The following is a 24725-nucleotide window of genomic DNA, read 5'->3' as shown; positions in this document are numbered from 1 at the left end:
CAGCAACGGGCACTGTCCGGCGGCAACATGGCCGCTCTTTCCTCCCCGCAGTTAGTGCCCCCTCCATACTCCCCTACAGTCAGCGCTCACACAAGGTTAATGGCAGCGTTAACCGACCGCGCTATGCCGCGGTGTAACGCACTCGGTTAACGCTGCTATTAACCCTGTGTGACCAACGTTTTACTATTGATGCTGCTTATGCGGCATCAATAGTAAAAAGATCTAATGTTAAAAATAATTTAAAAAAATAAAAAATCGTTATTTACTCACCGTCCGTCGGCCCCTCGGATCCACAACAGGCCTTTCCTACTCGCGACGCTCCGGTAACCGGTCCATGCTGCGATCTCGCGAGATGATGACGTAGCGGTCTCGCGAGACCGCTACGTCATCATCTCGCGAGACCGCAATGCACTCTTGAGACCGGAGCTCGCGAGGAGCGTCGGTAACCGATTCGCTTGGATCCGGGGGCTCCGGAAGGTGAGTATATAACTATTTTTTATTTTAATTCTTTTTGTTAACAGGGATATGATGCCCACATTGCTATATACTACGTGGGCTGGGCAATATACTACATGGACTGTGCAATATAGTACATGGGCTGTGCTATATACTACGTGGGCTGTGCAATATACTACGTGACTGGGCAATATACTATGTGGCTGGGCAACACGGCTGGGCAATATACTACGTGGCTGGGCAACCTGGCTGGGCAATATACTACATGGCTGGGCAATATACTACATACTACGTGGCTGGGCAATATACTACGTGACTGGGCAATATACTACGTGGCTGGGCAATATAATACATGACTGGGTAATATACTACGTGATTGGGCAATATACTATGTGGCTAGGCAATATACTACATCGCTGGGCAATATACTACGTAGCTGGGCAATATAGTACGTGGCTGGGCAATATACTACGTGTCTGGGCAATATACTACGTGGCTGGGCAATATACTATGTGGCTGGACAATATACTACGTGGCTGGGCAATATACTACGTAACTAGGCAATATAGTACGTGACAGGGCAGTACGCTATGTGGCTGGGCAATTATCTACGTGACTGGGCAATATACTACGTGGCTGTGCTATATATTACGTGGACATGCATATTCTAGAATACCTGATGCGTTAGAATCGGGCCACCATCTAGTAAGGTAGTATGTATAAAGCACAGCCTGAATAACATTTATTTCTTTAAATCATTTTGCAATAAGGGCATTATTTTTCCTAAGAGCAGATATATACTGTATCTATGGTGGCTACAATTGGCTGGGTAGTCACATGCGGCTTGTTGGCTTCTTTTCTATAGCTCCTGACCATGCAGGCTGATGATAAATGTTTTCCATATTCCCATAGCTAAATCTGCCCTGATTATCACAGATATTTGAGTTCTCCAGTGCGGATCTCTTCATAGATTGACATGATATAAGTATAATTACAGTTATTTGGCTGTTGACTGGCTGTTCAAATATAAACGAAGTACAGAAAGGTACAGGGGCATGGAAAACAATGTGCAATATTATATGATGCATTGTGACTGGCCCATGTGTACGGGCACTGCTATAGCCATAACTACAGTGGCATGGAAAAGTTTGGGCACCCCTGGTCAAAAGTACTGTTATGGTGAACCATTAAGCAAGTTGAAGAAAAAATGATCTCTAAAAGGACCTCATCATAGCTTAGAGCAGGCTTCTCAGTGTGTGAGATGTATAATGTCAGATAGCCTGATCTCCTGGTCTAATCTGCTGCATTAATATGAATGTATATGAAAACTTGACACTCAGAAGTATGCAGTAGAAATTATGAAGTTTTATTGAAGCAATCCAAAAATCAAAAGTATATTAACATTTGGGCCCTAAAATATGTTCCGGGCCTTCGTTAGAATGTAGTGGATTGCCGTGGGTTTCAGGTGCACATAGGAAAAGTGCTGTAGTGAAATGACCGCAGCCACATGTGGAATGGCGCTATACTACCTTACACTTTATAACCTCCTGCAAGAGTTAGTGTGAGAGGCAGTACAGCTGAGTTTAGCTGTGCTACATTACAAACCCTTCTATCAGGCCTTTTCCTTTCGTAGTAAGATCTCCTATGCTTTACTGTCCATGTTCCCATACTGTCCGGAGACGTGTCAGTAATCACACTTATGCCTGCTGTGAAAGGCAACTAGTAATAACTCTTTCAAAATAATGACCTAAGGAGATGATGAAGTGAACTCAAGAAATCCCATAAATAGTATTTTATTAGGTATACATACAATTAAAATATTAATATCACTAGATGCCTCACAGAAAGGGATACTTTATGGGCCTACTCAAGATCATACACAGTAAATAACGCACCGTGTGAAAAAGGAAGAGTCAAGTGAAAGAAGTTCTCTAATCACTAACTATTCAAAACCATATGCACAGTGTTAGTACAGCCATAATATTATGACATAAAGTACAAACACATATGTGATTGTAATAGTAATAGTTGAAGGTAGAAGCGATGATAATGCTTGTACAGCACTGCGGAATATGATAACGCTATATAAGCATATTCATAAATAAATATCTTATTATAAGTAGCTGCTACTGTAGACATTTCTAAGGCCTAATGTCCCTCCACTTCAACGCACGATTTTCCCTACTTCATCAGGGAGCGTGTCAAGGAAGGGGATGATTGCATAGTTAAATACTGTGAGCCACCCAATCAAAACAGATCATGTGATATGGAGGGAATACTTCACTCAATGAATGATATCAGCCCTTATCCTTTTATAGCAAAGTCCCCTCTGCTGTACTGCTCCTCATCCCACACTGGCGGTTCAGTGATGTCAGTAATCACGTTATGTCTGCTGTGCTCAGGCAACTTGTAATCACTCTGCAATGATTGACCTGTTCTGAATTATTTCTGTGTGAAATGTAATGACACTCTGCTCTGATCTCTGCATAGGGATTAAAAGTTAAGCATAACATATACTGTATAAGCATGATACTAACACTTTGAGCTCATTTCTGTACAGACAGTGTGAGGTAGGGGCAGTACAGCTGAAGTAACAATGCTATGAGAGGAGGGGAGCTGATAAAAGGGTTTGTAATGTGACACCACTAAACTCAGCTGCACTACCCCTCTTCCTACATTAATGCAGGATGATAGACCAAGAACTCAGAGCTGTACCATTACATCTCGCACACTGAAAAACTTGCACTAAGCTATTGTGGGATCTACTTCATTTTGAGTGTTCTTGCCTGCTTATGATTAGCAAAAGGAACAACGTGGGGGCATTAAAGAAAGCCCATATAGAAGAGTATATTATGCCCATAAATATTTTACTAAACAATATAAAATATAAAATTTCAAGTACAGCCAATATAAATAGTCATAGTAAGGCGCCACATAAATTGCATGGGTACACAATGAAATTAATCCAACAAATTAAGATTGTCATGGTAACATAGATTGCAGGACAGAAGAAAGTTATTAGACAAGAGTATACTGAGTGTGTCATATAAAGTGCCTTAGTGCTCAAAGATAGTACAATTACTATGGTGCTTACATGCATTGCAGCTGGTATCAGAGCGTCCCTACGTAAGTATTTGATAACACCGACTTATACATAAAGTGGTGGTCCAAAACCAAAGGTGAATTTCATACAGAACGTCTATTTATTTAATAATCAATGTAAAATTCCCTACCGTTCCCTTTCTACCCTAACTTCCTATCTGTTTTTTTTTTAACTTTCAATTATGTTTTGTTTGAGAACCCCCATTGCATGCTGGGATACTCAAACGTGACATCATCAGGGGGGCGGGGCTCCTGTCACTCCCGCAGCTGCTGTCCCAACTCTGAAACGAAGTGTCACCAATGAAGTCTGTTTCAGGGGCTGGTCTCTGTTCCTGTGTTCCTCTGCTTGCTGTGTTCTCTACTTTTCGTGCACTTGCTGTGCACTTACTTGCCAGCTCATCACTTCTTTTTAGATCCGACGAGGGAGCGCAATGTCAGCGAACATTCAAAGAAATATAGTTGATTATGGACCAGACTTGACAACCAGTGCATGCTCAGTCGAACAGGGCCTAATACAACCACTGAAACTGATGACACTTCATTTCAGGGTGGGGACAGTAACTGCAGCAGTGACCGCAGCCCAGGCCGACTAAAAACGTCCTGTTTGAGTATCTCAGCATGCACTCAGGATTCTCAAACAAAATATTGGGGCAAGTAAAAAAAAAAAAAAAAAAAAAAAAAAAAGAAGAAGGACCTTAGAGTGAGAGGGAACAGTAGGACATTTTTAATTATTGAATTAAATAGACATTTAGTGTTAGATTCACCTTTGGTTTAAGACCACCCCATTAACAAGAATTTACTAAGTAGAGCCAAATAGTGTGATGATACATATTCCTGCAACAAAGAAGAAAAGTAAAAAAAAAAAAAATTCCACTGTGCAGCCACTAGTACAGTATCCCAGCTCCTATGTGAATGGAGCGGAGGTCGATCATGTACAGTGCGCTACCTTTATTATGGGCCAAATACCAGCGGAGCATATCACTCAGCTATCTTTGGCGCTCCTATTAAGAATATATAGGGGATGGCTTCTAAACTTGAGAATTGGTCTATAAAGGGCAAAATGTTCAGACCAGTTTATTTTGAATGGTACATAGCCCAAAGGCCACATTCACACATTGAGTATTTGGTGAGTTTTTTAGCTCAGTATTTATAAGCCAAAACCAGGAGTGAAACAATCAGAGGAAAAGTACGTATAATAGAAACATATGCACCACTTCTGCATTTATCACCCACTCCTGGTTTTGGCTAAATACTGACTTAAAAAAATACTGACCACATACTGAATGTGTGCAATTAGCCTTATTTAAATCGTATTTTTAGTGTCAAAAAATCTGGTGCTGGGTTTGCCAGAAATCGATGTATCTTCCATATATCTCCCATGTCTCCATGACTTTGATTGTGACCATTAGGCTGCATTAGAGTCCAATCTGTTTGCTAGTACATTTATAGGAAACTTGTAAGTTAACTAAGTAGCTACCATAAACACAAATATTTTGAATTAACCCCTTAGTGACAGAGCCAATTTGGCACTTAATGACCGAGCCAATTTTTACAATTCTGACCACTGTCACTTTATGAGGTTATAACTCTGGAACGCTTTAATAGATCCCGCTGATTCACAGATTGCTTTTTTCATGACATATTGTACTTCATGTTAGTGGTAACATTTCCTCGATATTACTTGCGATTATTTATGAAAAAAACGGAAATATGGCAAATTTTTAAAATTTTGCAATTTTCAAACTTTGTATTTTTATGCCCTTAAATCAGAGAGATATGTCACAAAAAATAGTTAATAAATAACTTTTCCCACATGTCTACTTTACATCAGCAAAATTTTGGAAACAAATTTTTTTTTGTTAGGGAGTTATAAGGGTTAAAAGTTTACCAGCAATTTCTCATTTTTACAACACCATTTTGTTTTAGGGACCACATCACATTTGAGTCATTTTGAGGGGTCTATATGATAGAAAATACCCAAGTGTGACACCATTCTAAAAACTACACCCCTCAAGGTTCTCAAAACCACATTCAATAAGTTTATTAATCCTTTACGTGCTTCACAGGAACTGAAACAATGTGGAAGGAAAAAATGAACATTTAACTTTTATTTGCAAACATTTTACTTCAGAACCATTTTTTTTTATTTTCACAAGTGTAAAAACAGAAATTTAACCATAAATTTTATTGTGCAATTTCTCCTGAATACGCCGATACCAAATATGTGGGGGGTAAACCACTGTTTGGGCGCACCGCAGAGCTTGGAAGAGAAGGAGTGCCGTTTTACTTTTTCAATGTAGAATTGGCTGGAATTGAGATCGGACGCCATGTCGCGTTTGGAGAGTTCCTGATGTGTCTAAACAGTGGAAACCCCCCCACAAGTGACACCATTTTGTAAACTAGACCCCTTAAGGAACTTATCTAGATGTGTGGTGAGCACTTTAAACCCCCAAGTGCTTCACAGAAATTTATAAAGTAGAGCCGTGAAAATAAAAAATCCTTTTTTTTCCCTCAAAAATGATTTTTTAGCCTGCAATTTTTTATTTTCTCAAGGGTAACAGGAGTCATTGGACCCCAAAATCTGTTGACCAGTTTGTCCTGAGTATGCTGATACCCCGATACCCCATCGGGGCTCGGAAGGGAATGAGCGCCGCTTGGAATGCAGAATTTGATGGGATGGTCTGCGGGCGTCATATTGCATTTGCAGAGCTCCTGATGTACCTAAACAGTAGAAACCCTCCTCAAGTGACCCCATTTTGGAGACTAGACCCCCAAAAAGCTTATCTAGGTGTGTGGTGAGCACTATGAACCCCCAACTTCTTCACAGAAGTTTATAATGTAGAGCCATGAAAATAAAAAAATCATATTTTTTCCACAAAAATGATCTTTTCACCCCCAAATTTTTACTTTCACAAGGGTAACAGTAGAAATTGGACCCCAAAATTTATTGTGCAATTTATGCTGAGTAGGCTAATACCCCATATGTGGGGGGGACCACTGTTTGGGCGCATGGCAGAGCTCGGAAGGGAAGGAGCGCCTTTTTGGAATGCAGACTTTGATAGAGTGGTCTGCGGGCGTTATGTTGCATTTGCAGAGCCCCTGATGTACCTAAACAGTAAAAAAAAACCACAAGTGACCCCATTTTGGAAACTAGACCCCCCATGGAACTTATCTAGATGTGTGGGAGAACTTTGAATGCCCAAGTGCTTCACAGAAGTTTATAATGCAGAGTCGTGAAAATAAAAAATATTTTTTTTTCTGCAAAAAAGAATGTGACAGAGAATGACACATAGCTTTTTTTGTTTTTTTTGCGGCCGCCGGTAAACAGTTAATTACCGGTGATCGCAAAACGCAAAATAGGGGTTGGTAAAAGCCGACCCTGATCATGTTCTTTGGGGTCTTGGCTACCCCTGGCAGCCGAGACCCCAAAGATCTTCCGGGTGCTGGCCGGCGGGCACACTGCGCAGGCGCCCGCCATTTGATGGCGGCGCCCATCGGGAGCCACAAGGAGCACCGGGGGAGACAAGTAAGTATTGGGGGGCTATCGGGGACCCCATTTCTCTGTCCTCTGATGTGCGATCACATCAGAGGACAGAGAAATTAAATGGGAAATCGCCTTTTTGGGGGTTTTTTGTGACCGCCGGTAAATGGTCAATTACCAGCGATCGCAACCTGGTGGTCGGTAGAAACACCCGATTCATGTTCTCTGGGATCCCGACTACCCCCGGCAACCGAGACCCCAGAGAAAATCCGACTCTCGGGGGCGCTATTCACTTTTTCCACAGCGCCGGTAATTAACGGCGCTGTGGTTTAAGTACCCTTAACTGCCACCGTTAAAAGGCGTATCGGCGGTCGTTAATAGGTTAAAGATATTCACAATACAACACTTGTATATTATTAACCAATTCCCAACATATTGTACATGTCAGGACTTAAACTCAGCAGCTCTTGTGCACCTATTGGCAGCACACTGAGTTCCTGATTGTCTCCACCCTGATTGAACACCCTCTTTAAACTTGGCATTTTAGTCCCTTCCTTGTGAGATTATTGTTTTCAGTTTAAAACTTCCTAACAGCCTTAAAATTCACCCTGTGTTCCGTGTATCCTTGCTCAAACCATTCAATGAGAACCTATTTCCAGGAAGAACTCATCCACCTCCTCTACCAAGTGTACACTGTGGATAAAATTCAGGACGTGAGAAGATTTAATGAAGACTACAATATTTAGTGCAATGGAGGGGTTTTTATCAGAGACATCCTCAGAAGCCAGCTTCTGAGATGTCCAGAGGCCACCCTGAAAGAAGGGGAGTACTGTCAGGACTCGAACCCAGCAGCTCTTGTGCTCCAGGCATCAGCTCTTCCCTCTGAGCTATTCAGCTCGCTGGATAGTTCTGTGCTAACCCAAACACTTGTACCTGTGTTGGTTCTGATTGGCTCCACATTCAGTTCCTGTTTGGCTCCACCCTGATTGAGCATCCTATTTAAACCTGGCATTGCACTTCCTTCCTTGCAAGATTATTGAGCTGCCAGCACCAGCCTCTAGTCAAGCTTCCTTTCACCTGCTGCTTTCCTCAACATTCTACTGCTGCTTCATGGCTATCCCTGACTATGCTGCATGCTGCTTCTTAAAACTACATTGCTAGTTATGTGTACCGACTTCTTGGTTTCCCTGACTACGCGACATGCTGGTCATTATAACTACATTGCTGCTCTTGTGTACCAACTCCTTGGCTATCCCTAACTGCACTACCTGCTGGTGCTGACACTAGTGGTTGCAATACCACTACTCCAACCCAGATTAGTCAATAACAGAATAATCTCGCACAGAAAATGGAGTCTGTTGCAGCCCAACTGAGACAAGAAGTTGCTGAACCTCAGAATTTTGGGGCCACATACAGTACCAAGAAAAAAAATGTAAGTTGTAATCTCAGGTGTTGGGTCAGCAAAAAGAAATTATTGAGTTAGAGGCAACTTCAGTATTTGCACAACTGTAGCCTAGAATCAAATGCACGCATGGCGCTGCTTGCAAAGTTCAGTGGGGATCGTTATCATTACCGAGGATTCCTAAATCAATGTCACATCCTTTTTGAGATGCAACCTTCTCCATTTACAAGTAACAGGAAAAAAGCTCTGTTCATCATTAATCTCCTGACTGATGAGGCTCCTGCATGGGCCTTGCCTTATGTGGAAAATAATTCTGACCTCCTTAGTACATATATATAGCCAATATATATTTGGCTATATATATATATATATATATATATATATATATATATCCTCTTTATTTCTTTCCTCTTTCCGTTCCTAAAGAAGAAATAGTAAAAAGTATGTTAGAAAAACAATTTTTAGATAAAAAAAATCTGCAAAATCTCCAAATCTCCAAAAAATGTCTCGATGTACATTCTGTGTGGTATCCTGATGAAGGAGCCAGGGTGCTCAGAAACACATTCAATAAAGCCATTTTTTTCATTGGACTACTTGACTTCTAATTTACTAAGCGGCGCAGAGAAGAATCTACCCCTATATCCCATTTTTTTTACTTTGGTTGGTCACGAGGAGACCAGTGGATCAGCAGCAGCTTACATTTCTATGAGCCTGTGTTAGGGCTCGATCTGACCCTATTGCGCTTTTATTTCCTTCCAGCATTTTACTGATGGATTTACAATTCACACTTGATAACATTGCAAGTAGGATTAAATCCATGCCAATCGATATTGAAACTATGGATGGATCACCTTTATCATCTGGACCTGTTACTGATGAGACAATTAAACTTGAAATTTGTATTGAACCAAATCATCATGAAGCGGTTAGTTGTCATCTTATTTCATCTCCAAAATTTCCAGTTATTCTAGGAATTCCCTGGTTTTTAATCCATAACCTATCAACTGGACTTCGAGGACCATTACCTTTTCCTCTGAGTACTGTAAAAACAATTGCCATGCTAATTAGGGTTGATCGAATAGCTTTGGATAAGTGCTTATCCAAATAGCTATAACACTTACCGAATAGTTGCATTGGTATTCTGGATACCTGGAGAGCTCCCAATCATCAGCTGCTCGGCGCCACAGCTGCATGTGTCACACAGCCGTGATACATGCGGCTGCGGCACTGAACAGCTGATGATTAGGAGCTCTCCAGGTATCCGGGTTACCAATGCAGCTATTCAGATTAGCACTTATTTGCAGCTATTTGAATAACCTAATGCTAATGTAGCTGTTTACAAATGAATTCAAGTATCTGAGATTTCTCATCATAATTATGATAAACTACCACCTCAGTACCAGCAGTTCAGTGAGGTCTGCAATAAGAAGAAAGACGATCAATTGCCTCCTCATCGTCCTTACGACTGTCCCATTGAATTACTTACTGGAGCATCCATTCCGTTTGGGCGAATTTATAATCTTTCCGAGCGAGAATTGAAAGTACTAAAAGACTATCTAGACAAAAATTTTGAGAAAGGTTTCATTCAGCCTTCTTCTTCGCCAGCTGGAGCACCCTTGTTTTTTGTAGAAAAAAAGGACTCAACCCTGCAGCCACGTATTATAGAGAAATAAATAAGATTACCAATAAAAATAACTACCCACTCCCCTTAATTCCTGAGTTGCAGTAGAGACTGCATTCTCCCAGAATTTTTACCTAACTCAATCTAAGAGGGGCTTATAATCTCATATGAATTTTGCCCAGGAGATGAGTGGAAAACTGCCTTTGGAACTAGATATGGACATTTTGAATATCTAGTTATGCCTTTCGGACTTGGCAACGGCCCTGACACCTTTCAACAATTCATTGATGATGTTTTTTGAGATTTCTTGGATCGATTTGTTGTTGCTTATCTCGGTGACAGTCTTTTATTTTCAGATTACTTGGGGGAGCATCACAGACATGTCCAGTTAGTCCTGGATTGTCTACAGGAGAACCTTCTCTATATCAAACTCAAAAAAGGTGAACAAACCAGAACTCAATTTCAGGGAAATATCATCTCCTTACAATGTCTGAGCATGGATCCCAATAAAATCAGAGCGGTAGTTGACTGGCCTACTCCAAGAAATGTAAAAGACGTTCAGCGCTTTATAGGATTTGCAAATTTCTACAAAAGATTCATTAAAAACTTTTCAAGAATCATTTTACCAATTACTTCACTCACAAAGAAAACCAAAATGTTTTTCTGGTCTCCAGAGGCACAAGTGGCTTTTGACAAACTAATGAGACTTTTTACTTCTGCACCATTACTAGTCCATCCAAATCCTGAACTGCCATTTGTTATCAAAGTAGGAGTTGGAGACAAAATGTAGCTTAATCCATGTGCAGAAAAGAACAATGACATTGGAAATAAAGAACGTTATACTATTAAAGTCACCTTTTCTGAATGGAGACATCTTTTGGAAGGGGCCAGTCATACGGTGACTGTTCTTACTTACCACAAAAATTTAGAATTTATCTGTACAGCTAAGAGGTTGTCTGCAAGACAAGCACGTTGGGCCTTATTTTTCTCCACGTTTTCTCTAGGTTCGTTTCCTTGAGAGATTATTGAGCTACCAATCTCTAGTCAAGCTATCTTTCACCTGCTGCTTTCCTCAAGATTCTACTTCTGCTCTGTGGACCGACCCCTGGCTTTCCCTGACCACGCTACTTGTTGCTCCTTAAATCTACATTGCTGCTCCTGTGTACTGACTCCTTGGCTATCGCTGACTGTGCTGCACCTAGTCGTTGCAGTACCACTACTCCAACCCAGGTCAGTCCATACATGAACATCACATATTGTGTGCACCTAGCCACTGGATATTTTATAAATTTAAGATCACTGATGGCCAAACCTCTGGGATGATGAGCAATTCCGAGAAAAGGGGTTCCAAAGTCTCCTCAGTAGTGCACATGTGTGACCACCACTCCATTAACTCTTGTAGGACCAGAGGTCGAATAGGTGATGAATTAATACATCCAGTGGGACAAACAAAGTGCAGATCTACCTTTGTGCGATTTGTTGCATGATATTCAAAATTATTACTGGAGGAGTCCAAGATCTTACTAGACACTGCCATGTTTCTAGTTTGGGTGCTCATAGACCAGCGAGGGACTGGTGCTGATGGGGAATTTAAAAGGTGAATATTGGTGTTTTCTCATAGGGAGTTGATTTTTTTTATAGTTTGTTGGTAAGAAACCTCCAAAAGTTCCCACAACTTCTATACTGAAAATTATCAGCAATAGCCGTGCTAAGAAACTTATAGATAAAATTGGCTAAACACATTCCCATTGCTGTCTGTTGTACAGAGATAACAGTCTCAGAGGACCTTGCTGAGTGTCGCTGTCTCTACTAGTCGTCACAATTTCTCATAAAGACTCTGCACAAACCTCTCACTATTGGGGTATGTATTTTATAATCATTATGATAATAGAACATAGTTTTATCTTCATTCCTCCCTTTACATTTTTAAGGCATATTTACAATTTGACAGCTGGTTAATTTTGTCCTGATGTTCTGTGTTGGTAATCACAGTAGTCTAATGTTTGAACAGATCAGTTTTAACTTATGCTACAGTAAAAAAGAGGACAGAAAAGTATCGCGTCTGTATATAATGGTCGTCTCCAAGCCGACATCAACTGGGGCATGGCTTCTCCTTTTATTGCAGCCTTGTGGCTGATAAAGTAGAAATGGAAAAATCGCTGCAAATTATATTAGGGCACATTTATAAAAAAACACGGTTCTTTAGCATTGTAGAGCAAATGTATAAAAAGACACAGTGGCGTCAGTAAAAGCACCAATTAAGTTAAACTTAGTCTTAAAGGTTTTAAAAAAAAAAAATAAATTTTAATTGCAGTAACCATAAAAATCATTAATTCAACAACGCCAGGTTTAATTAATGCAATAAATTATTAATAACTGACAATATTGTTGGATAATATTGGATTCTCTAGTTGCAAGTGACTCACTTGTCATAGACTTTAACGCAAGTCAATGCGACTACAATTTGTATGCACCTTGTCTGCATTTATAGAAGAGACCTACTATCCAATGTAATAACCTATTTGCCAGCCTTTGAATTGGGTCTAGCTTTTCAATATACTTTTTATAATGTGGATTCCAAAACGGGATTGCATATTCTAGATGTGGCCTTACAAGTGATTTATAGAGGGGTAATAATACCTTGGTATCACAGGATTTATTTCTATTTATACACCCTAAAATCTTGTCTACTTTTGCAGCTCCTGCCTGACCTTGAGTACTTACTTGTAACCAGAATATGCAGGTGCTTCTCCTGTTCTGTAGTCCCTACTATATTTCTATTTACAGAAAACTTGTCATGTAAAATAAACACTATAAACCTGCAGATATAGGGTTAATCTGCAGGTTAATAGCGCTCTAAACCTGCCCAGTGCCCAAAGTGAGAGCCCAGCTGTGAGGAGAAAATTAACTTTATTCTTCCTGGCAGCCTCAGGCTTTCAGTTATAAGTGTGCACCAATGTGGCTTCAGTCACTGCTCAGTGCATAGTCAGTGACAGCTGTAACTGCACTCCCAGCATCGACTGACAGCCGGCTCTACTGCTGAGTCAGCTGCCAATCAGTGCCGGGGAGAGGTTACAGCTGCCTCACCATATGCACTGAACAGCGACTGAAGATTCGCTGCCCCACCCCTATGACTGAAAGCCTGTGTCTGCAGGGAAGAATAATATTTATTTCCTTCCACAGCTGGGCTCTCAGTGCGGGTGCTGGGCAGCTTCAGAACGTTATTTACCTGCAGAGTAACCCTATAGTTGCAAGTTAATAGTGTCTTTTACATAATAGGTTCATTTTAACCAGTTTTTACCCATCTGCATACAGTTTCCCTAAGTCCCCGCTTCTGGAGCTTCAGTACAAGGCTGTTATGTGGTACAGTATCAAATGATTTTGCAAAGTTCAAATATCTCACATCAACTGCATTACCAAAATCTGTGTGACAAACTAGTTTTTATTGGTACTTTTATATGTGGTATATAAAGTTATTGATCACTTTTTATTACATTCTTTATGGCTATGTGACTAAACGCTGCAAGTTGGACCGTAGTGTCCAATACGCAGCGTCCAGATGTTATAGGATAGTGGATGGGATTTCAAGAAATCCCATGCCCACTATGCATGCAAAGACGCCCGCGGCTCACCCATGAAGTCCGACATGTGGTGCATCTTTCCAGACAGCAGCATGCCTATTTATCTTTTGGCCAAGATATGCAAGATCGCAACCCAACGTCAAGGGTCCTCACGCTTGCGAGTCCTGACACTAAACTTAATAGCAAAGCCACAAAAGAGGACTGAAAATCCTCCAAAAATTCAAGAATACAGTTGAAAAGGGGCTTCATCGCTTACGTGCCCAGGTCTCTGAGCAAATGCAGTACAGGATGTAGCCAGCCCATGTAGCAAAAATGTCGGCAGCACAGTAGCAAAATACTAAATAGACAGCCACTCTTTTATACAGAGGTGTTCACATGGGATGCATTTAGAGAGTGCTGGCCAGCCCGCCTGATTGAATAGTTTGTGTGTGACTAATAGGCTGTGAACCAGATACTATGCATTGCCTGCATGTGAACAGCATGTGTCAACATATACCAAGCAGTCACCCCCTCCATTAATTGGTAGGCTGTGAGTGGCTGTCTATTTAGTGTTTTGCACCTGTGTTGCCAACATCTCTGCTACATGGGTTGGCTGCATCCTCTAGTGCATTTGTTCAGAGACCTGGTCAGAGACGCGAGCTTCCGCAAGATAAATTTGACCCATACAATGTATTGGACGCTGTGAATCTGCACGGGTCAGTAAACACATGCAGATTCACCTGTGTCCAACAGTCGGCAGCGCTTTGGACGCAACGGACATGTGCTGCATCCAAAGCGCTGCCAATTCCTTATAGGCAAAGTGAACTACAAAAAAAGTAATTCTGAAATATTTATTTATTTTTTTAAACACCTTTTATTGTTAGGTATAATTGCCATGTTATCATTATTCTGTGGTTTGATACAATCCTTGACAATACCAAATTTCTTTGTCTTTTTTGATTCACTACTTTTGCACCCCAAAATTGCTTTAAATAAGCAAACAATCCTTGACAATACCAAATTTCTTTGTTTTTTTTTTATTTACTACTTTTGCCCCCCCAAATTGCTTTAAATAAACAAGAACAAAATAGTTTGCCATACTTTTAGTCTGTCAAGTGCCTGGGATGTTCCTATCTCATGTACAGCACCATGGAATCAATGGTGCTATGTAAATAAATAATAATAATAATAATATGAAACTGTCACCCATCTACCACTGAAATACACTGTTATCCAAATTATTATGCAAATTGAATTTAAGTGTCATAAACATTTAATTGTTTTGTTTTTCATATAAACTTGTGGATGGTATTGTGTCTCAGGACTCAATGGATAATGTGATAATTAGTTTTCCAGGTGATTCTAATTAAAGGAAAACTACTTAAAAATGATGTTCCACATTATTAAGCAGGCCACAGGTTTCAAGCAATATGGGAAATAAAAATGATCTCTCTGCTGCTGAAAAGCGTTAAATAGTGCAATGCCTTGGACAATGTATGAAAAAATTAGATATTTCACGAAAACTTAAGCGTGATCATCATACTGTGAAGAGATTTGTGACTGAAACAGAGCACAGACAGAGTTCATGCAGAAAAAGGCATTATGAGGAAGGTTTCTGCCAGACATATTCATTGGATTAAGAGAGCAGCTGCCAAAATACCATTACAAAGCAGCAAACAGATATTTGAAGCTGCTGGTGCCTCTGGAGTCCCTCGAACCTCAAGGTTGTAGAGCACAGTCTATATGAAGTCAGAAATGGTCAGGGCCGGTTTTAGACAAATTGTGACCCTGGGCCTACTCATGGAGTCTACTTTTTGCATGCCATAATTACTGTAGCAAATGTTGAGTAAGGACTAGTGATGAGCGATTATACTCGTTACTCGAGATTTCCCGAGCACGCTCGGGTGTCCTCAGAGTATTATTTAGTGCTCGGAGATTTAGTTTTTCTTGCCGCAGCTGAATGATTTACATCTGATAGCCAGCATAAGTACATGCGGGGGTTGCCTGGTTGCTAGTCGTCGCTGTCACCGTGTATGAAACATTTTGATTCTGAATGGCGGCTATTAGGATACAGTACAGCACTGGCAGTGTAGAGCTTAGGCAGGAGAAGGATTGGCAGAAGTGTTCTCCTCATCTCTGCCACAGCGCCATACCTCACAACTTTGAAACATAGGAAAGGGTAACACGTATAATGGTGTGCTCACAAATTTTTTAACACTAACTAACATTGTCATTACCTCGACCTGTCATTTATATGTGCCCATACAGAAATAGTGCCCTTAGAGAAACCCATTAGTTTTGCCACACAGTATGTGTACAACTCTCAAGGTACTCACATAGTATGATGCCCCAAAAGTTTCCTCACGTACAGCCAGTATAATGCTCACTGTGCCCCCTTCTCCCCACACAGTATATTGCAAGTTTAGTATTGCCATAATTATATCAACCTGGAAAATTATGTTTTTACTGCACTAGGATCTTTTAAAAAGCAAAACCCCAAAACAGGTTATATTCCCATGGCAGCCGCTGAGTTTCCCCTGAAGGTGATTGTTTACCTGAGGTGACTTCACCAGTGGCTTTGCCATCATTCTTGTGGGGTAACCGGCAGCTTTCTCTATAGTTTCAGTTTACTCTCAGTACTGGGAATCCACCTGAAGAATGAACATGTCACTTCAGGGTTTCTGAACCTTTAAATGGTTAAAAGAAGCAACATAACTCTATTGTCGGATGGACAAAGATTCTCCCTTCAGAGACAATCGCATTGATTATGGCAAATGACACTCTGATCATACTCTGATCAGAGTTTGAGCAGTGTAAGTATAGTGTGAGCTGATTCTCCCAGATGAGAGAACCATAGCACTCTGTGAGGAGCAGATGGAGAACAAAATTTCTCCATATGCTTCATTGTTTGAGTCCACGTAAATTGGACTGCACTTGAATGTCACCTGAGGGCAATTCGATATTTTCCATGTACCCATAGACTTGAATGGGTGAGTGGTATCAGATTTCTAAATGAAGTCACAGCGAGCTGCAATTTAATTTCACTGGCAGATTCTGTCCAGGAAAAAAAATCATCTATCAGCACTGTCCCATTGAATAACATAAGTCCAAATGCTATCCGATTAAAAATTGGATAGCACTCATCTCATTTAAATGCTGGTGTGAGAGAGCCCTAAGATGGAATATATGCACAGCAGTGATGAGCGAGCGTGCTTGCCACTGCCGATACTCAATCGAGTATCAGGGTGCTTGTGTACGCTCATCCACGAAATGGTAGCTTCTTTTTCCACTTTGGAGGGGGGCGCAGGACACCACTCTTGAAGCCAGAACAGGTGGTTGGTTAGATGGCAGAAAATGCTTCCAGTATGTTTCCTAGCACCACCCTGTCTTCCACATGGTCCAGTCTCATTGGCAAAGAGTCTGGACCACATAATCCTCACCCTGATCCTCCTTCCTCCCACTATGAGTCCCAATGGGTCAAGTAATCCTACATTTGGACACTCTGTGATTCTCTTTACATTTCCATTTAATGATTCTCGACCTGCATGTGTCAAGAGGGATATGAGGAGATCATGTGTAGTGATGCCTAATATTTGAGCAGCCACAATAAGAATATGGCCAGTGTCACACTAGCATATAATACGGACGAGTGCTATGCGAGAAAAAAATTACATAGCACTCAGACCACTGTTAATCTATGGGGCAGCTCCCATCACCATTTTTTTCTCGGCCATTTTATACGTGCGAGTGAAATCGCAGCATGCTGCGATTTACAGCGTATATCAGCCGAGACTCGCCATTACAAGTCTATGGGTTAGAGAAAAAATCTCACATCACACGGACCATCAGTGTGACTTGCGAGAAATACGTATTGGTGTCCTTTGCAAAGCCGGCAATTCGTGTTCGGTGTACAGTAAAATCACACTGACAGGTTTCAGTAGAATAGATATATACACATAGAATGGGTGTATATACACTGCTCAAAAAAAAAAGGGAACACTAAAATACCACATCCTAGGTATCTGTGAATGAAATATTCCTGTTGCAAATTTTTATTCATTGCATAGTGGAATGTGTTCAGAACAATAAAACATAACAATTATCAATGTAAATCCAAATCAATATCCCATGGAGATCTGGATTTGGAATGATACTCAAAATCAAATTACAGGCTTATCCAACTTCAGTGAAAATGCCTCATGACAAGGAAAAGATGCTCAGTATTGTGTGTGGTCTCCACATGCCCGTATGACCTCCCTACTGTACAACACATGGGCATGCTCCTGAAGAGGCGGTGGATTGTCTACTGAGGGATCTCCTCACAGACCTGGACTAAAGCATCCGATAACTCCTGGACAGTCTGTGGTGGATGGAACAAGACATGATGTCCCAGATGTGTTCAATCGAGTTCAGGTCTGGGGAACGGGCGGGCCAGTCCATAGCTTCAATGCCTTCATCTTGCAGGAACTGCTAACATACTCCAGCCACATGAGGTCTGGCATTGTTCTGCCTTAGGAGGAACCCAGGGCCAACCGCGCCAGCATATGGTCTCACAAGGGGTCTGAGGATCTCATCTCGGTACTTAATGGCAGTCAGACTACCTCTGGCGAGCACATGGAGGGCTGTGCGGCCCTCCAAATAAATGCCACACCATTACTAACCCACTGCCAAACCGGTCATGCTGAAGGATGTTGCAGGCAGCAGATCGCTCTCCACGGCGTCTCCAGACTGTCACATGTGCTCAGTGTGAACCTACTTTCATCTGTGAAGAGCACAGGGCACCAGTGGCGAATTTGCCAATCCTGGTGTTCTGTGTCAAATGCCAAGCGTCCTGCATGGTGTTGGGCTGTGAGCTCAACCCCCATTTGTGGACGTCGGGCACTCAAACCATCCTCATGGAGTCGGTTTCTAACCGTTTGTGCAGACACATGCACATTTGTGGCTTGCTGGAGGTCATTTTGCAGCTTTCTTCAGTGCTCCTCCTGTTCCTCCTTGCACAAAGGAGGAGGTAGCGGTCCTGCTGCTGGGTTGTTGCCCTCCTACGGCCCCCTCCACGTCTCCTGGTGTACTGACCTGTCTCCTGGTAGCGCCTCCAGCCTCTGGACACTGCACTGACAGACACAGCAAACCTTCTTGCCACAGCTCGCATTGATGTGCCATCCTTGGTGAGCTGCACTACCTGAGCCACTTGTGTGGGTTGTAGAGTCCGTCTCATACTACCACGAGTGTGAAAGCACAACCAACATTCAAAAGTGACCAAAACATCAGCCAGAAAGCATTGGTGCTGAGATGTGGTCTGTGGTTCCCACCTGCAGGACCACTCCTTTATTGAGGGTGTCTTGATAATTGCCAATAATTTCCATCTGGTGTCTATTCCATTTGCACAACAGCATGTGAAATTGATTGTCCATCAGTAGTGATGAGCGAATAGCATTGTGCTCGGGTGGTCTCCGAGTATTTTGTAGTGCTCGGACATTTAGTTTTCCTAGCCTCAGCTGCATGATTTACCGCTGCTAGCCAGGCTGAATACATGTGAGGAATGCCTGTTTGTTAGGGAATTCCCACATGTATTCAGGCTGTCCAGCAGCCGTAAATCATGCAGCTGAGGCGAGGAAAACAAAATGTTCGAGCACTAAAAAATACTCGGAGACCACCTGAGCATACTCAGGGAGACCCGAGCACAATGCCATTCGCTCATCACTATCCATCAGTGTTGGTTCCGAAGTGGACAGTTTGATTTCTCAGAAGTTTGATTTACTTGGAATTATATTTTGTTGTTTGTGTTCCCTTTATTTTTTTTGAGCAGTGTATATATGTTTTGAAGAATATTTGGTTTTAAAACAGTGTGTACAGTTGTGTATTACAATGCGATTTTAACATGAGCTTTTACATAGAGAGAACTGCTGTATGTTAAAAGCTCATGTTAAAATCGCGTTGCGTCTCAAGAAATGATGATGAGATACAGTGTATAAGGCCCTCCTTTATGTCTAATACAAGGAGTATGAGAGTCCCTCTTCCTTCTAATTTTCGGCAGTTCTTGCATTTTCCACATAGGCTTTGTGAATCTCAAAGCCTTTATAAATTAAACAGGATGTGTCTGACCATGTCACATACACCACATGCCCAGATAAGGTAGTAAAATTACATTTACTGGTGACTACCGGTGGGTTTAGTTTTATTTTCCCCTCTGCTATGTTATCTACTGTACTCATAGGTGACGGGGAAATACAGTGAGAAATGGCCCGGCTATTATGGGGTGGGGGAGGTGTATTTTTTCTCTTTAATTTTGCCTTATATACAAATCATTATACAGGAAAGAATGTTTCCTAACATTTTTTCCTGTAAAACCATGCTGTTCCCATTCCATTTGAGCAATGTTTTCATTCATTTCAGCTATTTTCATCCCCTCGCCCACTTCTCCTGTTAGGGTATTCTGAAAAAAATGTGGTATTTTTTCACCATTAGTCCATGGTCACATGTTTTGTATTTGATCAGTATTTTACCTCAGTATTTGTTAGCTAAAACCAGAAGTGGAATAATCAGAAGAAAAGTACAGTATAATGGAAACACGTTAACACTTCTGTATTTTTCACCTATTTCTGGTTTTGGCTTACAAATATTGAGGTCAAATATTGAACGTGTGAACTTGGCCGTAAGGGTATGTGCACACATTGCGGATTTCCTGCGGATCCGCAGTGTTTTTTGCCGTGCAGAAACACTGCAGATCCGTAAGTGATTTACAGTACAATGTAAATCAATAGGAAAAAAATGGTGCGAAATTTCCTACGCTGCGTATTAATAGAAGTAGCATGTCACTACTTTTGTGCGGATCTGCAGCGATTTTGTACCCATTCCATTATACAAATCCGCAGGGGTAAAAAACGCAGCAAATCCGCACAAAATCCGCAGCAAATCCGCACCTGCGTTTTCTGCCAAGAGATGCAGAATCCGCACAAAAAATTCCAGAGGCAAATCCGCAACGTGTGCACATACACCAAAGCCTACTTGGATTTTCTTTGCTGTTTTTAATGACATTATATATAATGATCTGATTGAAAACTACAAATCATCCTGCAGTAAAGGAGCTCTCATTCAACTATGTCAATGGAAATCTAAAAAAGTTATGACTTTTGGAATCAAAATGAAAATGTAAAAATGAAAAATTTGCTGTATCTTTAAGGCTATGTGCACACGTTCAGGATTTCTTGCAGAAATTTCCTGAGAAAAACCTGAAATTTTCTGCGTTTTTGTGTGTTTTTGGTGTTTTTTTTTTTTTTGCGGCTTTTTCCGGACATTTCCCAATGCATTATATAGTGGCAAATCCGCAAAAAAATGCACAAAATTAATGAACATGCTGCGTTTTTTACCGCGATGCGTTTTTTTCGCAGAAAAAAAAGCATCATGTGCACAAAAATTGCGGAATTCATTCTAAATGATGGGATGCATAATGTATGCTGTTTTTTTGCGGTTTTATAGCGTTTTTATAGCGAAAAAATGTGAAAAATCAGCAACGTGTGCACACAGCCTAAGGGATTAAATTGTAATACGGTAATTGAAACGTAAACATAGAGGCATTGAGTGTTCTGATTTCTGGCTACATACAGGGGGGGTTATATGGCAGTACGGTGCTTAGTGAACATGGGCAGTTACATGCATTGTATAAAGAAGACAGGCACAGGCTCCTGAAAGTATGACAAGAGGAGACATGTATCTGTTACACCTACATGTCAGCATCCAATCAGCATCCTCGCACACAGCACATGACCTGCCCCAAAACACTTTATGGTCTCAGGGATGCAGACACAACAGCACAAAGTAATGAGACGTTCTCCTGACAGAAAGCTCTAGCGACTTGCTGCAGTCTTGGAAGTATGTGCTTGTTTTATGTTTTCATTCAAAACTTCCTCAGAGCGACAGAAGGAGGAAGGTAAGGACTCGTTTTCCTACAATTACTATTCCCATGCTAGAAGGCGGCGATACATCCTAACAGGTAATGTGTTTGTGTCATACCCCACAGGAACTTTGATATAGTTGCTGAACGAGAGAGCAAATTTATGGTAAATGTTCTTGGATAGGGTGCACAAAAGCTGCCTGAAAAAAATGCCCAAAAGAATCTTCCAGCTAATTTGTACAATTTATATGTCTACACAGCCCTGTGAAAAAAATCATCATGCCAAGAAGAATTACTTCAGAACATTTTCCTCCTTTAATGTCACCCATAATTTGCACAATTCAATTGAGAATCAAACTCAAAGTGAAAAACGAAAAATAACTAAAATCAGAATTCAGTATTTTTGGGTAGGAGTCTATCAGCATGGCACATCTAGAATTGGCAATCTGTGCCCAATCTTCCTTGCAGTAGTGTTCCAAATCTGTCAGATTGCAGGGGCATCTCCTGTGTACAGCGCCCTCTTCAGGTCATCCACAGGTTTTCAATTGGACTAAAGTCTGGGTTCTGACTGGGTGATTGGAAAGCTGTGATCATTAGGTATGATTAGGGTCCTCATGCTGAAAGGTGAAATTCCGCTTCATCTTCAGCTTTAAATGTAGAAGCCTGAAGGTTTTATTGCAAAATTGACTGATATTTGCAACTGTTCATAATCCCATCTAACCTAACTAAAGCCCCAGTTCTACCTACCAAAAATAATCCCCAAAGCATTATGCTGCCTCCGGCATGCTTCACTATGGGTATGATGATATTTTGATGATGTGCAGCGTTGGCTATGCACCAAACAAACCTTTTGGAATTAAGGCCAAAAAGTGCAACTTGCTTTTGGCAGACTTAACCTAGGATTTGGCTTGGATATTTTTCTTTGTAAAAAAAATAAATAAATAAAGCTTCTGTATTTCCACGCATCTGCACATGACTGACAAATGGAGAATATGGAAGATTGTGGTCACATTTAGTATAAAACCAGTTCTTGCCAGAAAGTTATGCAGCTCCTTTAATGTTGAAGTAGACTTCTTGATAGCCCCAAGGACCGATTTTCATCTTGTCTTTTTATCAATTTTTTTTATTAAAACTGGACGTTTTAGGTAATGTCACTATTGTGCCAAATTGAAGCTTCTTCTCGATGACCATCTTCACTTTGTTCCATAGCATATCTAATGCCTTGAAAAACATTTGTAGCTTCCTGACTGCTAACAACAATGAGATTCCTTTGCTATGTTGTAAGCTGTTTACTTTTTGCTGTAAAATGGAACTAAAAAAATCAGTAAAATGCTACTAGAAAACCTAAACATTATATGTATCATGTAAATGATGGTAGCTGACTATGACTATGTAACATGAGTTTAAATGTGATTGGCTAGTTCTGAACAAAACCACATCCCCAATTACAAGAGAGTGTTCACACTTATGCAGCCACATTATTTTATTTTTATTTTACCCCATAAAATTATTTCAGTTTGTTTCTCAATGGATTTGTAGTCATTATGGGTGATATCCAGATCATCTTCACACATTCAGGATTTGGTCAGTATTTTACATCAGTATTTGTAAGACAAAATCAGGAGTGGAGTAGAAGTATAATAGAAGTACGTGCATCACTGCTGCATTTTTCATCAACAACTGGTTTTAGTTTACAAATACTGATGTAAAATACTGACCAAATACTGAATTAGAGAATGTGGCCTATAGGTGGAAAAAGTTCTGAAACGATTCTTCCTTGGTATGATTATTTTTAACATAACTGAAACCTGGGATTGTAACAAGGCAGTGTACATTTTTTTTATATCAACTGCCTATATGTAAAAAATGACTTGTTGTTCATGTGTTCAGTCTTTTAAGCGCCTCTTAGGGTATGTGCACGCGTTGCGGATTTTGCTGTGGATCTGCAGCGGATTTGACGTTGCGGATTGGCAGCAGTTTTCCATGCGTTTGCAGTACCATGTAAACCTATGGAAAACAAAATCCGCAGTGCACATGCTGCGGAAAAAACGCGCGGAAACGTAGTGTTGTTTATTCCGCAGCATGTCAATTCTTTGTGCAGATTCCGCAGCGGTTTACACCTGCTCCACAATAGGAATCCTTGGTCTGGGGGAAAATGTGTGTAAATGGGTTAGTAACTGGCTTAGTGATAGAAAGCAGAGGGTGGTTATAAATGGTATAGTCTCTAACTGGGTCGCTGTGACCAGTGGGGTACCGCAGGGGTCAGTATTGGGACCTGTTCTCTTCAACATATTCATTAATGATCTGGTAGAAGGTTTACACAGTAAAATATCGATATTTGCAGATGATACAAAACTATGTAAAGCAGTTAATACAAGAGAAGATAGTATTCTGCTACAGATGGATCTGGATAAGTTGGAAACTTGGGCTGAAAGGTGGCAGATGAGGTTTAACAATGATAAATGTAAGGTTATACACATGGGAAGAGGGAATCAATATCACCATTACACACTGAACGGGAAACCACTGGGTAAATCTGACAGGGAGAAGGACTTGGGGATCCTAGTTAATGATAAACTTACCTGGAGCAGCCAGTGCCAGGCAGCAGCTGCCAAGGCAAACAGGATCATGGGGTGCATTAAAAGAGGTCTGGATACACATGATGAGAGCATTATACTGCCTCTGTACAAATCCCTAGTTAGACCGCACATGGAGTACTGTGTCCAGTTTTGGGCACCGGTGCTCAGGAAGGATATAATGGAACTAGAGAGAGTACAAAGGAGGGCAACAAAATTAATAAAGGGGATGGGAGAACTACAATACCCAGATAGATTAGCGAAATTAGGATTATTTAGTCTAGAAAAAAGACGACTGAGGGGCGATCTAATAACCATGTATAAGTATATAAGGGGACAATACAAATATCTCGCTGAGGATCTGTTTATACCAAGGAAGGTGACGGGCACAAGGGGGCATTCTTTGCGTCTGGAGGAGAGAAGGTTTTTCCACCAACATAGAAGAGGATTCTTTACTGTTAGGGCAGTGAGAATCTGGAATTGCTTGCCTGAGGAGGTGGTGATGGCGAACTCAGTCGAGGGGTTCAAGAGAGGCCTGGATGTCTTCCTGGAGCAGAACAATATTGTATCATACAATTATTAGGTTCTGTAGAAGGACGTAGATCTGGGGATTTATTATGATGGAATATAGGCTGA

General features: G+C 41.0%; 1 protein-coding gene across 7 annotated transcripts in view; it reads left to right on the top strand.

Moving 5' to 3' along the window:
• The window catches only part of TRAF3IP3 (TRAF3 interacting protein 3), a 99407-nt gene that overhangs the window by 669 nt on the left and 74013 nt on the right, over nucleotides 1-24725 (top strand). For 2 of the 7 annotated variants that reach the window (XM_069756169.1, XM_069756165.1), the window contains exon 1: nucleotides 11835-11923. The exons of 1 other annotated variant lie outside the window; for it this stretch is intronic. The gene's annotated coding sequence lies outside the window, so the exon portion shown is untranslated. Of the gene's footprint in view, nucleotides 1-11165; nucleotides 11293-11834; nucleotides 11924-21407; nucleotides 21550-24725 lie in introns of those variants that run through there. 4 more of the 7 variants (XM_069756168.1, XM_069756163.1, XM_069756167.1 and 1 more) reach the window with 3 other exon arrangements.

This window comes from Ranitomeya imitator, chromosome 3 (assembly GCF_032444005.1).
Source record: "Ranitomeya imitator isolate aRanImi1 chromosome 3, aRanImi1.pri, whole genome shotgun sequence".
NCBI classification, from domain to species: Eukaryota; Metazoa; Chordata; class Amphibia; order Anura; family Dendrobatidae; genus Ranitomeya; species Ranitomeya imitator.
Note: the sequence above shows the minus strand (reverse complement) of the source record. Positions and strands in the feature narration are given on the sequence as shown.